Source organism: Bombina bombina, chromosome 3, assembly GCF_027579735.1.
Source record: "Bombina bombina isolate aBomBom1 chromosome 3, aBomBom1.pri, whole genome shotgun sequence".
Classification (NCBI taxonomy): domain Eukaryota; kingdom Metazoa; phylum Chordata; class Amphibia; order Anura; family Bombinatoridae; genus Bombina; species Bombina bombina.
In genome coordinates, this window is record NC_069501.1 from 61,349,092 (window position 1) to 61,364,672 (window position 15,581).

The following is a 15,581-nucleotide window of genomic DNA, read 5'->3' on the forward strand; positions in this document are numbered from 1 at the left end:
TGCGTACGAGCGCCCAGTAACGGGGCAAAAAAATTCCCAGCTCCGCAGAGGCTGTCCTAGCACCCCGGTCATACAAATACTCGTTAACAGCTTTTTCTTGTTGGAGCAGGCGGTCAAACATTAGGAGTGTTGAATTCCAACGTGTCGAGCTGTCGCAAATCAAGCGCCTCACTGGCATGTTGTTTCACCGCTGGATATCTGAAAAGTGCGCCATGGCCGTGTAGGAACGCCTCAAATGGCCACACACCTTCCTGGCCTGCTTCAGGACGTCCTGTAAGCCTGGGTACTTATGCACAAAGCATTGTACGATCAGATTATACACATGTGCCATGCACGGCACGTGTGTCAACTTGCCCAATTTCAATGCCGCCACCAAATTACTTCCATTGTCAGAAATCACTTTGCCGATCTCCAGTTGGTGTGGAGTCAGCCACTGATCCACTTGTGCGTTCAGGGCGGACAGGAGTGCTGGTCCGGTGTGACTCTGCTTTCAGGCAAGTCAACCCCAAGACGGAGTGACACTGCCGTATCCGGGATGTGGAATAGTACCTGGGGAGCTGGGGGGTGCTGTTGATGTGCAAGACTCAGCAGCAGAAGAGGACTCAGCCGAGGAGGTTATGGAAGAGGATGGAGTAGGAGGAGTAGAGGAGGTGGCAGCAGGCCTGCCTGCAAGTCATGGCGGTGTCACCAACTCCTCTGCAGAGCCACGCATGCCATGCTTGGCAGCCGTCAGCAGGTTTACCCAATGTGCAGTGTAGGTGATATACCTGCCCTGAATATGCTTTGCAGACCAGCTATCAATGGTCAGATGGACCCTTGCCCCAACACTGTGTGCCAGACATGCCATTACTTCCTTTCGCACAATCGAGTACAGGTTGGGGATTGCCTTTTGTGCAAAGAAATTTCGGCCGGGTACCTTCCACTGCGGTGTCCCAATAGCAAATTTTTTGAACACCTCAGACTCCACCAGCTTGTATGGTAAAAGCTAGCGGGCTAAGAGTTCAGAGAAGCCAGCGCTCAGACGTTGAGCAAGGGGGTGACTTTGTGACATTGACTTCTTACGCTCAAACATGTCCTTGACAGACACCTGACTGTGGGCAGATGAGCAGGAACTGCTCCGGAAGAGAGAAGGAGTGGCGGATGGTTGAGAGGGGGCAAGGAGGACAGCAGTGGTTGACGTGGCTGAAGATGCTGGACCAGGAGGAGGATGGTGGCTTTGAGTTTGTGTGCTGCTTCTACTCATGTGTTGATCCCATAGGCATTTGTGATGTGCGATCATGTGCCTTCGCAAAGCAGTTGTACCTAGGTGGGTGTTGGACTTCCCACGACTCAGTTTCTTTTGGCACAGGTTGCAAATGGCATCACTGTTGTCAGAGGCAGACACACAAAAAAAAATGCCACACTACTGAGCTCTGCGATGACGGCATTCTGGTGGTGGCAACAGCATACATTGATTGGCGTGCTGTCTGGCTGACCCCGGGTGCCGATGCATGCTGTCTGACTGTGCCACTAGCTCCTTGCGATGACCTCCCCCTGCTTCCAACTCGTCTCCTCCTCCTCTTTGTCTCCCCATCTGAACTTTCCCCCTGTTCTTCTTCTCTTCTAGCGGGCACCCACGTGACATCCACGGACGCATCGTCATCATCAACCGCTTCACTTGTATCTGACAAATCAACAAAGGAAGCAGCAGCGGGTACAACATCATCATCATCACACCGTACGTCCATGTCTGTAATGCTGCCTGACTGAGACATATCACTGTTATCTACATCCTCTGTCAATGATGGTTGCGCATCACTCATTTCTTCCAACTGATGTGTAAATAACTCCTCTGACACATCAAGTGAAGCGGCTGTGGTGCTAGTGTTGGTGGTGGCAGCAGGCTGGCGAGTGGTAACTTGAGAGGTGCCCGAAGATAAGCTGGAGGAGGATGGTGTGTCAAGGTTCGGAGTGGAAGCTATAGAAGATTGGGTGTCCTGTGTTAAAAAGTCAACTATGTCCCCCTCAGAACTTTTCGAGTTCATGGTACATGGCCTCTGAACACTGGGCATTATTCTAGGGCCAAAGGGAATCACAGCACCACGACCACGACGGCACCTGCGAGGTGGCCTGCCTCTGCCTGTTATTTTTTTTTAATGTACACTTACACTACTATTAAACAAGATATGAGCGGTGGCACTGGGCAAGTGGGCACAGTATATGCTGTGAGCCTGACACAAAAAAGCAGACTGATGTTTCACAATCCAAAATTTTTTTTTTGTTTTAAATGTACACTTACACTACTATTAAACAAGATATGAGTGGTGGCACTGGGCAAGTGGGCACAGTATACGCTGTGAGCCTGACACAAAAAAGCAGACTGATGTTTCACAATCCAAAATTTTTTTTTTGTTTTAAATGTACACTTACACTACTATTAAACAAGATATGAGTGGTGGCACTGGGCAAGTGGGCACAGTATACGCGGTGAGCCTGACACAGAAAAGCAGACTGATGTTTCACAGTCCAAAAAGTTTTTTTTGTTTTAAATGTAAACTTACACTACTATTAAACAAGATATGAGTGGTGACACTGGGAAAGTGGGCCCAGTATACGCTGTGAGCCTGACACAAAAAAGCAGACTGATGTTTCACAGTCCAAAAAGTTTTTTTTGTTTTTAAATGTACACTTACACTACTATTAAACAAGATATGAGTGGTGGCACTAGGCAAGTGGGCCCAGTATACGCTGTGAGCCTGACACAAAAAAGGAGACTGATGTTTCACAGTCCAAAAAGTTTTTATTTTTTTAAATGTACACTTACACTACTATTAAACAAGATATGAGTGGTGGCATTGGGCAAGTGGGCACAGTATATGCTGTGAGCCTGACACAAAAAAGCAGACTGATGTTTCATAGTCCAAAAAGTTTTTATTTTTTTAAATTTACACTACTGTTACAACAGATATGAGTGGTGGCACTGGGCAAGTGGGCCTGGCACACACGCTCACAGGCAGGCAACTGCAATTAGATTACACAAGCAGACTGATGTTTCACAGTCAAAAAAGTTTTTTTTTTTAAATTTACACTACTGTTACAACAGATATGAGTGGTGGCACTGGGCAAGTGGTCCTGGCACTTATGCTGGCAGGCAGGCAACTGCAATTAGATTACACTAGCAGACTGATGTTTCACAGTCAAAAGAGGTATTTTTTTTAAATTCACACTACTGTTACACCAGATATGAGTGGTGGTACTGGGCAAGTGGGCCTGGCACACACACTGGCAGGCAGGCAACTGCAATTAGATTACACTAGCAGACTGATGTTTCACAGTCAAAAAAGTTTTTTTTTTTTAAATTTACACTACTGTTACAACAGATATGAGTGGTGGCACTGGGCAAGTGGGCCTGGCACACACGCTGACAGGCAGGCAACTGCAATTAGATTACACTAGCAGACTGATGTTTCACAGTCAAAAATTTTTTTTTTTTTAAATTTACACTACTGTTACACCAGATATGAGTGGTGGCACTGGGCAAGTGGGCCTGGCACACTCGCTGGCAGGCAGGCAACTGCAATTAAATTACACTAGCAGACTGATGTTTCACAGTCAAAAAATTTTTTTTTTTTTTAAATTTACACTACTGTTACAACAGATATGAGTGGTGGCACTGGGCAAATGGGCGTGGCACACATGCTGGCAGGCAGGCAACTGCAATTAGATTACACTAGCAGACTGATGTTTCACAGTCAAAAAAGTTTTTTTTAAAATTTACACTACTGTTACAACAGATATGAGTGGTGGCACTGGGCAAGTGGGCCTGGCACACACGCTGGCAGGCAGGCAATTGCAATTAGATTACACTAGCAGACTGATGTTTCACAGTCAAAAAAGTTTTTTTTTTAAATTTACACTATTGTTACAACAGATACGAGTGGTGGCACTGGGTATGTGGGCCTGGCACACACGCTGGCAGGCAGGCAACTGCAATTAGATTACACTAGCAGACTGATGTTTCACAGTCAAAATTTTTATTTTTTTTAAATTTACACTACTGTTGCAACAGATATAAGTGGTGACACTTGGCAAGTGGGCCTGGCACACACGCTGGCAGGCAGGCAACTGCAATTAGATTACACTAGCAGACTGATGTTTCACAGTCAAAAAAGTTTTTTTTAAATTTACACTACTGTTACACCAGATATGAGTGGTGGCACTGGGCAAGTGGCTTGGCAGGCAAGCAACTGCAATTAGATTACACAGGGAAAAAATTATGTTCTAGCCCTAAAAAGGGCTTTTTGGGGTGCTGTCCTTACAGCAGAGATCAAATGAGTCCTTCAGGACTGTAGTGGACACTGAATACACTAGCCTAGCTATCAATTTCCCTATAAAATCACCAGCAGCTACACTGTCCCTCCTCTCACTAACAATGCAGCTTCCGAATGAATCTAAAATGTCTGCTGTCCAGGAGCTGGGAGGGTCTGGGAGGGACTGTCTGCTGCTGATTGGCTGGAATGTGTCTGCAGACTGTGAGATACAGGGTCAAAGTTTACTCAATGATGACGAATAGGGGCGGATCGAACATCGCATATGTTCGCCCGCTGCGGCGAACGCAAACAAGCTATGTTTGCTGGGAACTATTCGCCGGCGATCGCGACATCTCTAGCTGTGAATTGTGTGTACATTTTGATAATAGAAGTACACTGTAAAGTTTTATTTAAACTATGCTCAAGTAGTAGTATTCTTTTTCCTTTGAGTTTTATTATCATTTTATTTTCATTGATTGCTTTGGCAGCCTGTTTTATACATGCTGAGAATGCGCCAACAAATGCTTCTGACATTAGGTTCATGCAATTTTTAAAATGAATTATATTATCATTTTGTTTTTACCCAAAAAACAGTAATTTGTCATATTTTGTAGCAGGATCTATATGGAGAACTTCTGTTTTGATGTTAAACTCAATCTTTTTGCATTGAATAACAAAGATTTTTTTTAACACTAGTTCAAAAGAAAATTCATTTTAGTATCTGAGGTGACATCTACCCCCTGTTGTTTAATGCGAGTTCTTATTATTCCCATAGAGCCTGGAGATTTGTATCTACATTTGAAAATTGCTTGTCAATTTATATCTCTTAAATCAGTGTTTAGCATTTGTAGCCAGCATCTAATATGAGAAAATCTGTCTGAAAATATATCTATTAGTAACTTATATGTGAATGATTAAGAGTCTTTATAAGGGAGATAAAGATCACATATAGGGGTTGAATTATCAATGTCTGTCCGACATGATACGCTGTAGCTCATAATGTCCGTCAGACATCGCTGAATGCCGACAGCATACCTCTTGGTATCTTTATTTGAAAAGAAAGAATGTAAGCTTAGGAGCCGGACCATTTTTGCTTCAGAACACTGTGTAGCACTTGCTGATTGGAGGCTACATTTAGAAACCAATCAGCAAGCGCTACCCAGGTGCTGAACCAAAAATTGGCCGTCTCCAAAGCTTTAATTCTTGCTTTTTCAAATAAAGATACCAAAAGAACAAATAAAAATTATTAATAGGAGCAAATTAGAAAGTTGCTTAGAATTCCATGCCCTATCTGAATCCTAAAAGTTTAATTTTGAGTAGACTATCCCTTTAACATGAATTTATTTGAACGCAATGCAAGTTGCAGGTATTAAAACCGTTGTTTAAAGTACACATATCCTAGTTTCTCCAGCTCTCTCTTAGATTTTAGCTTTAGTTCACCAGTCTTCATTTAGGCTGGTAATGTGTCCTTTGCAATCCATGGGGTTTAACCCTTCCAGATCAAGTTGTTAATGATATTTTAAAGGCTATTAATATATGACTTAGCAGAGATAGATGGGTCTGGGGTAAATACAAAATATAATGGAAAGAATATTCTACCCTTCAAAATAGGTGATTATGTAGCAAGAACCATAATTAAAGGAACAGTCTACTCCAGAATTTTTATTGTTTAAAAATATATAATCCCGTTATTATCCATTCCCTAGTTTTGCATCACCAACACAGTTATATTAACACACTTTTTACCTCTGTGATAACCTTGTATCTAAGCCTCTGCAGACTGCCCCCTTATTTCAGTAATTTTGACAGACTTGCATTTTAGCCAATCAATGCTGACTCCATGGGAGTGAGCACAATGGTATCTATATGGCACACATGCACTAGCACTGTCTAGCTAAGAAAAACTGTCAAAATGCACTGAGATAAGGTTTAGTTTGCAACAAAGAATGCCAAGAGAACAAAGCAAATTTGATAATAAATTAAATTGGAAAGTTGTTTTAAATTGCATGCCCTATATGAATCATGAAAGTTTAATTTTGACTAGACTGTCTCTTTAAGTTTACCCATTCAATGCTAAACCATTCCACACCCTTATGCTAGTTCTGCTTTTAGTTGTTTGGCACTTGTAACACTTACACAAAATTAAATTAAACTTTTCTGTAAGGTAACCACAAAAAGTGTGTGTTTGTTTTTCAGCAGAAACCCTATAGGCTAGATTACAGGTGACGCCCTATATTGCGACTGGCTAACTAACATGCATATTATAAGTTACAAAATTTGCTCTCAAAGTATTAGGGCACCTGAAGACCTAGCTTAACATGTGAGGGTTAAAAAACATTTCACAAAACACATCTAAAACAAATTAAAATAAACTTTTACACACATATATAGACCTTCTACTAAACAAAAAACATATATACAGTATATATATATATATATATATATATATATATATACTATAATCGCATTTGTAACGCATCCGTTGGTATCGCCAGTTGCACACGCATCCTCAAATGAATGTTGGCTGTGCGAGGCAGCCAAAAGAATATTGGCTGTGCACACAGCCAAAATAATCCACCTGGATGCAGCGTAGACAAACCCGAAGCCTTAAAAAAAAAAAAAACACGCAACCGCACAAAAAAACGAAAAAACAGGTAACTGCCCGTACGAAGTATAAGAAAAAAACAAACCTCCCACACAAAGTATTAACAAAAAATTAAAAAACTCTAAAATTACCGAAACAAATAAACAAAATGATCAAAAACATAAAAAATTAAACCTAATCCCTATGAAAATAAAAAAGCCCCCCCAAATAAAAACACCCCCTAATTTAAACTACAAATAGCCCTTAAAAGGACCTTTTGTAGGGCATTGCCCTAAGTTAAACAGCTCTTTTTCATTTAAAAAAATACTAAGTCTCCCCTAACAGTAAAACCCCCCACCCACCAAACCCCCCCAAAATTAAAAAAACTAACACTAAAAAAACCTTAACTACCCATTGCCCCTTAAAGGGCATTTGTATAGGCATTACCCTTAAAAGGACATTCAGCTCTTTTACTGCCCATTAAATCCCTAATCTTAAAAAAGAAAAAAAATCCTAAAACTTAGCCCCAAATAGTTCTCACGACTTCTGAAGTCCGGCAGAGAAGGTCTTCCAGGTGGCTCCATCATCTTCTATCTTCATCCGAGTGAAGGCGGCACGGAGCAGAGCGGAGGTGCGGAGCTGGCTTCCCGATGCACGGATCCTCAGCAGTGGTTCTCAGCGGTTGTCCTCAGCAGCGGTCTTCAGCGGCAGCGGTCCTCTGCGGCATGGAGGCTCCCCATCATACAATCGTCCATCGCACACTGAAGATTGAATGCAAGGTACCCCATATTTTTGGTGTACCTTGCATGTACCTTGCTGAAATTTTGAAATCAGCCAATAGGATGAGAGCTACTGAAATCTTATTGGCTGATTTGAACAGCCAAAATTATTTTAGTAACTCTAATCCTATTGACTGATTTAAAAATTTCAGCCAATAGGAATGCAAGTTACCCCAAATTGAATGCGGTACCTTGCATTCAAATTTCAGTGTATGTCGGAGATCGGATGAAGAGGACCCTCCACACTACTGAAGATCCTGGCTGCTGAAGACCGCTGCTGAGGACCGCCGCTGAGAACTGCCATTGAGGACTGTCGCTCCGGATCCACGCATCAGGGAAGACCGCTCCGCACCTCATCTCTGCGCCACCTTCGAACAGAATAAAGATAGAAGATGACGGAGCTGCCTGGAAGAAGACCTTCTCCGCCGGACTTCAGAAATGATGAGTACCTATTTGGGGCTTAGTTTTAGGATTTCTGAATGCCCTTTTAAGGGCAATGCTCATACAAATGCCCCTTTAGGGTAATGGGTAGTTTAGGTTTTTTTAGTGTTAGGTTTTTTTATTTTTGGGGGGGTTGGTTGGGTGGGGGTTTTTACTGTTAGGGGGTAATTGGTAATTTTTGTAAGTAAAAGAGCTGTTTAACTTAGGGCAATACCCCACAAAAGGCCCTTTAAGGGCTATTGGAAGTTTAGTATTAGATTAGGGTGTGTTTTTAGTTTGGGGGGATTTTTTTTTTTTATAGGGGTATTAGTTTAGGTTTAATTTTTTATTTTGGATAGCTTTGTTAACTTTTTTCTGTAATTTTATATTTTTTTATTTTTAGTAAGATTATGTTTGGGGTTTGGATTTTTTAAACATAGACTGCCCTCTGGGCAGGCTTATTGTCTAGTATATATATATATAATATATGTATTAGTTCTGCGGAATCTGTTGGTGCTCTACAAATAACTGATAATAATGATATTATGTATATACATGTGTGTTTATGTGTTTCATATACATATATATATATATATATATATATATATATATATATATATATATATATATATATATATATATATATATATATATATATATATAAAACAGCAAAGTTCACTATCTGCACTCTCACCAACTCTAGTGGTATGTAGCAGGCAAATGATTTCAAGCACTCTCTAGACTTTTGACAGCAAAAACAAAAATGTATTATAGTAACGTTTCGGGACCAAAACTTTCCCTTCTTCTGACAAACAAACAGTGCAAAAATCAAACTTAAATAGGCCCACTAGACCCTCCCCTGTGTTGCCACCAATCGCAAGTGGCCGTGTGCAAAATTCAGACCAAACCAAAATAAGGTATGGATAAGTAGTACAAAATTCAGCAAATTACAGTGTAATTATAAATGTATAAAAGTATATTTGTATTATATGATCACCTATAACCAAATGAGCACTGATCACGCAAATTAAATTGCAGAAAAAACTTTATTGTAGGTTACAGAATATATCTGAGATTCACACCTCCAAATAAATGCGCATAATGGATTCTACCAAAAAGAAAAACGAAAAACGCCCCTAACTGCTGATAGGTTTTACTGCTCTGTCAAAACAACTCAGTCAAACGTGTAAAGGTCTACGATCAACACAGTTCATCTACACATCGTATTCTGAACTCTCCTCAAATTATGCATTATCACCACCTCTATTATAGAGATTGCACACCGCACTCCACCTTATCCCAACCATGGGCTCAGATCGCCACAATATGCTTACATCGGCACACCAACTAAAAACACACCTCTCATATTCCAATAGGTCAGGCATGGGGACGCCTCTCCTCTTTCTTTAATACCACTGCGCTCAAAAAAAAAAATATACCAAGTCAATGGGCTCCATGTACTAAAGCATCAATTTTTTCGCCGACAACGTGTTTGCTCGACTCGCTCTAACTCGCAGCTAGCGAGATGTTGCCCGCCCGCCATATGTACTAAAAACTATTAAAAAAAAAGGCGCGTCAAATCCGCATCGAGCACTGGCGAATGATTCATACATATGACGCCTCGCTATTTGCGAATGTACTATTAATCGCTTACAAACTGTCAGTCATGTTTGTCCCACGTGACTGCAAGGTGTCAGAAACGTCAGCTTTGTCGCGGGAACATATTGCAGCACTATATAAGCTCTATTTAATAAAGTTTTTCAGACTGCATATTTCAAGAACTTGAAGCTTTACTGACTTTTATTGTTATCGATAAATTAAGTATGGCTACTTCTCGATCTGATTCACAGTCCAAATCGAAGAATCCCCACTTCTCACATCAGCAGAACCTGGTTCTTGTCGATATGGTGCTAGACTCATATGACTATTTATTTGGTTGTCGTTCGAAGCAAACGTCTAGTATCCGTAAAAAAAGTATATGGACCCGGATAAGTGATGCTGTCAGTGCTCAGGGACCTGGGAAAAAGGACGTTGATCAAATTAAAAAAAGGTACAACGACATCAAACGATTTGCAAAAGCCAAATTGGCAAAAGAAAAAAATTCAACCCGTGCTACCGGAGGTGGAACAGCTTATGTCGCTGATCTTAATGATTACGAGCAGAGACTGGTGCAGCGTCTAGGCCCAGAAGTAATCGTCGGGATCACAGATGATTGTGATAGCGACCTAAGAGGTAAAACATTTATCGAATTACTATAATTTAAATTGAATGTTGATCATATTGTAATTATCCATTAGAGTTGGTTTATACAAATATGTATCTTGTAAAGATATTTTGTCCAATCAATTTTTTGGTGCGTCAATTTTGATTAAGTTAAATCAATGAAGATTAATGCTAGATTTTTGTATAGCTTAACCAATAACGTATGTAATGTAATATTCATGATCACAGATGATTGTGATAGCGACCGAAGATGTAAAACAATTATCGAATTACTATTATTTGAATTGAATGATGATCATATTGTAATTATCCATTAGAGTCGGTTTATCCAAATATCTATCTTGTAAAGATATTTTTTCAAATCAATTTTTTGGTGCGTCAATTTTGATTACGTTACATCAATGCAGATTACTGTTAGATTTTTGTATAGCTTAACCAATAACGTATGTAATGTAATATTCATGATCACAGATGATTGTGATAGCGACCGAAGATGTAAAACATTAATATAATTACTATTTTTTAAATTGAATGATGATCATATTGTAATTTTCCAGTGGAGTCGGTTTATAAAAATATTTAACATTTAATTATATTTTGGAAAATCAATATTTATTGGCGCCAATTTTGATTATAGTCCTATTACTGCTTTATTTTTGTATTGCTTTCTAAATAACAATTCTATTTTAATTTACTTCATTTTCTTGATATCCTTTGATGAAAAGCATATTTAGAACAGCTTACTAGCTAATAGACGCCTTTAATGGAAGTAAATTTCGATCTATTTTAAAATCTTAATTTCTTTATGACTGATGAACAAATCTTTTGTGGTTTAATGTCCCTATTCATCAAATCAAAAGCTGCGCCAAACAATATTGTTATTGCTATGTGAGCTCTGTATTCAAGGATCGTTTGAAAATACAGTGCTATATTTTTGTAGACAAATTCACAAAAACAAACGTTACAGTATACATTAGACAAGCATGTATACAGACCAAAAAATATACACTTATACATGCAGATACACACACACTAATATTATACACTTACACATGCAGATACACACTCACACTCTCAACATTAGTGTATATATAATATCAAGATATTGTTTTTTAAGCGGATTAATGAGTGTTTAAATGCTATTATTTAAAAAAAACTTGAATAGTTGGTTTCACATAAAACAATAGTCCTGTGTTTATGTAATCTTTCATTCTATTCATTATTCTTTCATTCTATTCATTCTATTCATTCTATTCATTCATTCATTCAACTAATTTATGATGTATCAACAAGCTCTTATAAGTATTCTTTGAACTTGTCATTTAATTAGCAAATGAGCAGACGACTCTTTTTCGTTTACAGTTAATTGTTAACAAGGTAATTAAATGACAAGTTCAAATAACACTTATAACAGCTTGTTGATACATAATACAATGAATGAATAGAATTAAAGAATATAATAGAATGAATAATGAATAGAATGAAAGATTACATAAACACAGGACTATTGTTTTATGTCAAACAAAGTACTCAACACTTTTTAAATACTAGAAACAAGCTTTACAAAACAGTTTCAATACAAACAACCTTGAGTGTCTACAAAAAAATTTAATTTTTACATTCAAATTCTTCAACCTGGTTACTATTGTGTGTGCTACACTGTCCCTTTCAATAACCACTATTTAAAATTTTAAATATTAGTTATTTATTAATCTTCTATGGATCGAAACATGAATAACGATTGATTTTATTTATCTCTTAACAGCTCGACCACAATCCGTGACAGCTAGGGGTGGTGATGACCCTGCTTCAGCCATTCCATCAACCTCCTCTGGGACATCGATGACTAGTGGTGGTGTCGTTATTGGGCAAACGATAAGAAGCACATCATCTGCTAGCCATACCTTTTTATCAGCGGATACACTTCCAGATATCCGTACCAGCACCCCTGAAACCAGTGTTGGTAGAGGTACAGGTAAACAATATATTTTCATTTTTTCCATTCTCCTCTGGTCATACTGGTCAAAGCTAACCGAAATTCGCTTTCTCTCAAAAAATCTAATTACTTGAATTCCCTTTTTTTTTTTTTTTCTTTTAAAAGCGTGGTAGTTTTTGCTCACTTAGGCCATATAGATAACATTGCTTTATTGTAATTTTTTTATTTTGGATTTTTCACTAAAGAAATTTTATTTTAATATATATATATATTTTTTTTTATCATAGCTGACCTTGGACATCTTTTTCGGAACATGACGGGAAGTTCTCCACGGTTGTTTGATGGTGAGAATCTGTACTATTAATACATTCCTTTTTTTTTAAAATTTTCTTCTTATACATAAATATCAAGATATCAACATCTTCATATATATTATTATTTTTAGGATATATAAAGATATATATTTATATAAATAAAAATATATATATTGCTATCTAATATATATATATATATATATACATATATATATATATATATAAATATATCTATATATATACACATTTATATATTAGATAGATATATTTAGAATTTTAGATCATAAAAAGGCATCAATCACTCGTCATTTTAAAATTAAAAGAGCATTTAATAATACAAAAGCTTCATTAAATTTTCTAAAAAAAAAAAAAAAAGATTATTTAATTTTGTGTTATGAACAGTTGAATTTGAGTTACAATGACATGTGAGTGCTGCCTTTTTTTCCATAGTACATATTCACAGCTGCTACTAAATATTTTAAAATCGTTAAAAAAAATTTACATTTTTTTAAAATATATATATAGATATAATATATATATATATATTTTTTTATATATATTATATTTTATATATCTACATTATATTTTTATATAGATATTAAAATCTTAATATATTCATATATATTTATTTTTTTATTTTTAATTTTCACAGATACAGAGGAGTCATCGAGGGAGGTCATCTTAAACCTGGTTGCTGATACCAACCAGAAAGACCTGAGGAGGGAGGAACTTCAATCCAGGGATCATGGAAGTGAGACCCCAGATTCTGTTGGATGATATCATGGATGCTCAACCAATGGAGAATCCATGAACCTGTCCCTGATGAAGCAGAAGTACATGAACAAACAAATTCAAGGAAATGTAGAGCCAGCGGAAACACAATCTAATGAAAGACCTGTGGTACCTGGGCAACAATGAAATTGAAGAAGTGGATGATGTCTGTCTCAATGAAATGATCTCTCTTGCTAGACAATATAGTGTGGATCATAGAGAGTTACAGAATGTTTTAATCGCACACCTGGACCGAAGTGCATCATTAGCAGAAAGACAATTGCAGTTAGACAGAGAGAGGTTTGATTGGCAGAGGCGAATGGACGAGGAGCACAACGAACAGATAAACCGTTCATTACGCCTACGCAGAACAAACAATGAATTCTCTCCTGTCCATTATTCGTGAAAGACAGGGTCCTTCTGAACCAAATAGGCCCAGGACAGTAGTGATAGACATCTTTATTAATTGTATTAATAACTTGAGTTTATACTGTTTTTGATGTTGCACTTTTTTATTTGTTTTATATTTTTGTTCAAAATATATTTATATTTTCGAGTTGCACTATATTTTTAAAAAAATTTTTTGTGTTTTTTTATTTAAATTTTTGAAAAAAGAATGAATACAAATTTTTTTTTCATTGAAATTTTTTTTTTTATTGATTACAATATATTTTTTTTTATGAAATGGTAAAAAAAAAAAAAAAAAATTTTTCAGATTTTTATAACAAACACTCATCATCCACTTTTTTTTTTGGATGTTTCTAAATTTGTAATTTTTTAATAACTTGAGTTTATACTGTTTTGATGTTGCACTTTTTGATTTGTTTTATATTTTTGTTCAAAATATATTTATATTTCCAGTTTGCACTAATATTTTTAAAAAAATTTTTTTTTGTGTTTTTTTATTAAAATTTTTGAAAAAAGAATGAATACAAATTTTTTTTCATTGAAATTTTGTTTTTATAGCTTACAATATATTTTTTTTTTATGAAATGGCTAAAAAAAAATAAAAAAAAAATTTCAATTTTTATAACAAACACTCATCATCCCCTTTTTTTTTTGGATGTTTCTAAATTTGTAATTTTTTTTTCTCAAAACAATAGAAAGCTGTTTTAAAAGATTTATTTAAAAAAAAATACTATATGCCATATTTCTGGTACACAAAACATCAACTTGCTCCATCAACATTCCCATTATAGACCTAATTTTTGCCAAATTTAATTTTGAAGTTATCATCCAAAAAAGTTTGTGTGCTTTCATCGATTTTTTCTTCAAAAACTTCTATACCTTAAAATAAATAAAAATAAATTAAATTCACTTATTAATCACATAACAAAATATAAATAATCTATTGATATCTGTAAATACCTTCATTTTCTTTGGGAGGTATGATATCCATATCATTTTCTGTCTGCAACTATTTTTTTCCTCTAATGTGTAAGCATCGCTTGAACCGGAGGCTAAAGTAAATAAATAAATAACATTTTTAATTTTTAATTATTTTTTTTTAAATTATTCTATTTTTGACAAAAGGTAAACTAAATAAAAATACCTTTGTCTATCAGATTTTTTTTAGGAGGAAAACATGTTTTGTCCAATATCATTACTTGTTGCATATACCATGCCATCCAATTCTATTTCAACTTGTACCGCTTTGTCCAAAGGTTGACCTTTTTATAAATATATAAAAAATTAAATTAAAATTAAATTATTTTTTCCTATATTTCACTTCCCTAAAAAACAAAAATTCTAATACCTCTTCCAATGATTAGTATCATCATCTTTTGTGCCATGGCTCATCGACCTCAAGATCAAAAAATAATTAGGTTCTTTTTCAAAGGATGGAATTTCTTCATAAGAACAATCCCAGGGATATCTAATGTGCATTAGATCATTAAACATCATTTTTTTTAATTATTATTTATTTTATTTACAATTTATAAAACCTTGTTAACGCTGTTCTATAGTTATGTACCTTTTTGAGTGTTGACAGCCATTTTTTTTCACTGCTCTGTTATTTTTGGAGTCATTGGTATGTCCATAAGTGTCAAAGGAAGGGTGGTGAAGTGATCCCACTATTTGGCGTTTCAATCCTTAGTTTCTCTTAAATAACGTGGAATTTTTTGAGTTTTTGATTTTGATTTTTCATATCTGTTTGTAAAAATTGACTTTATTTTTATAGTTGTAATGATTAATAGATGTTAATTTTCATTTCATATATGCAAGTTGAAGATATACTAAAAAAAAACATTTTCTGTATTAATA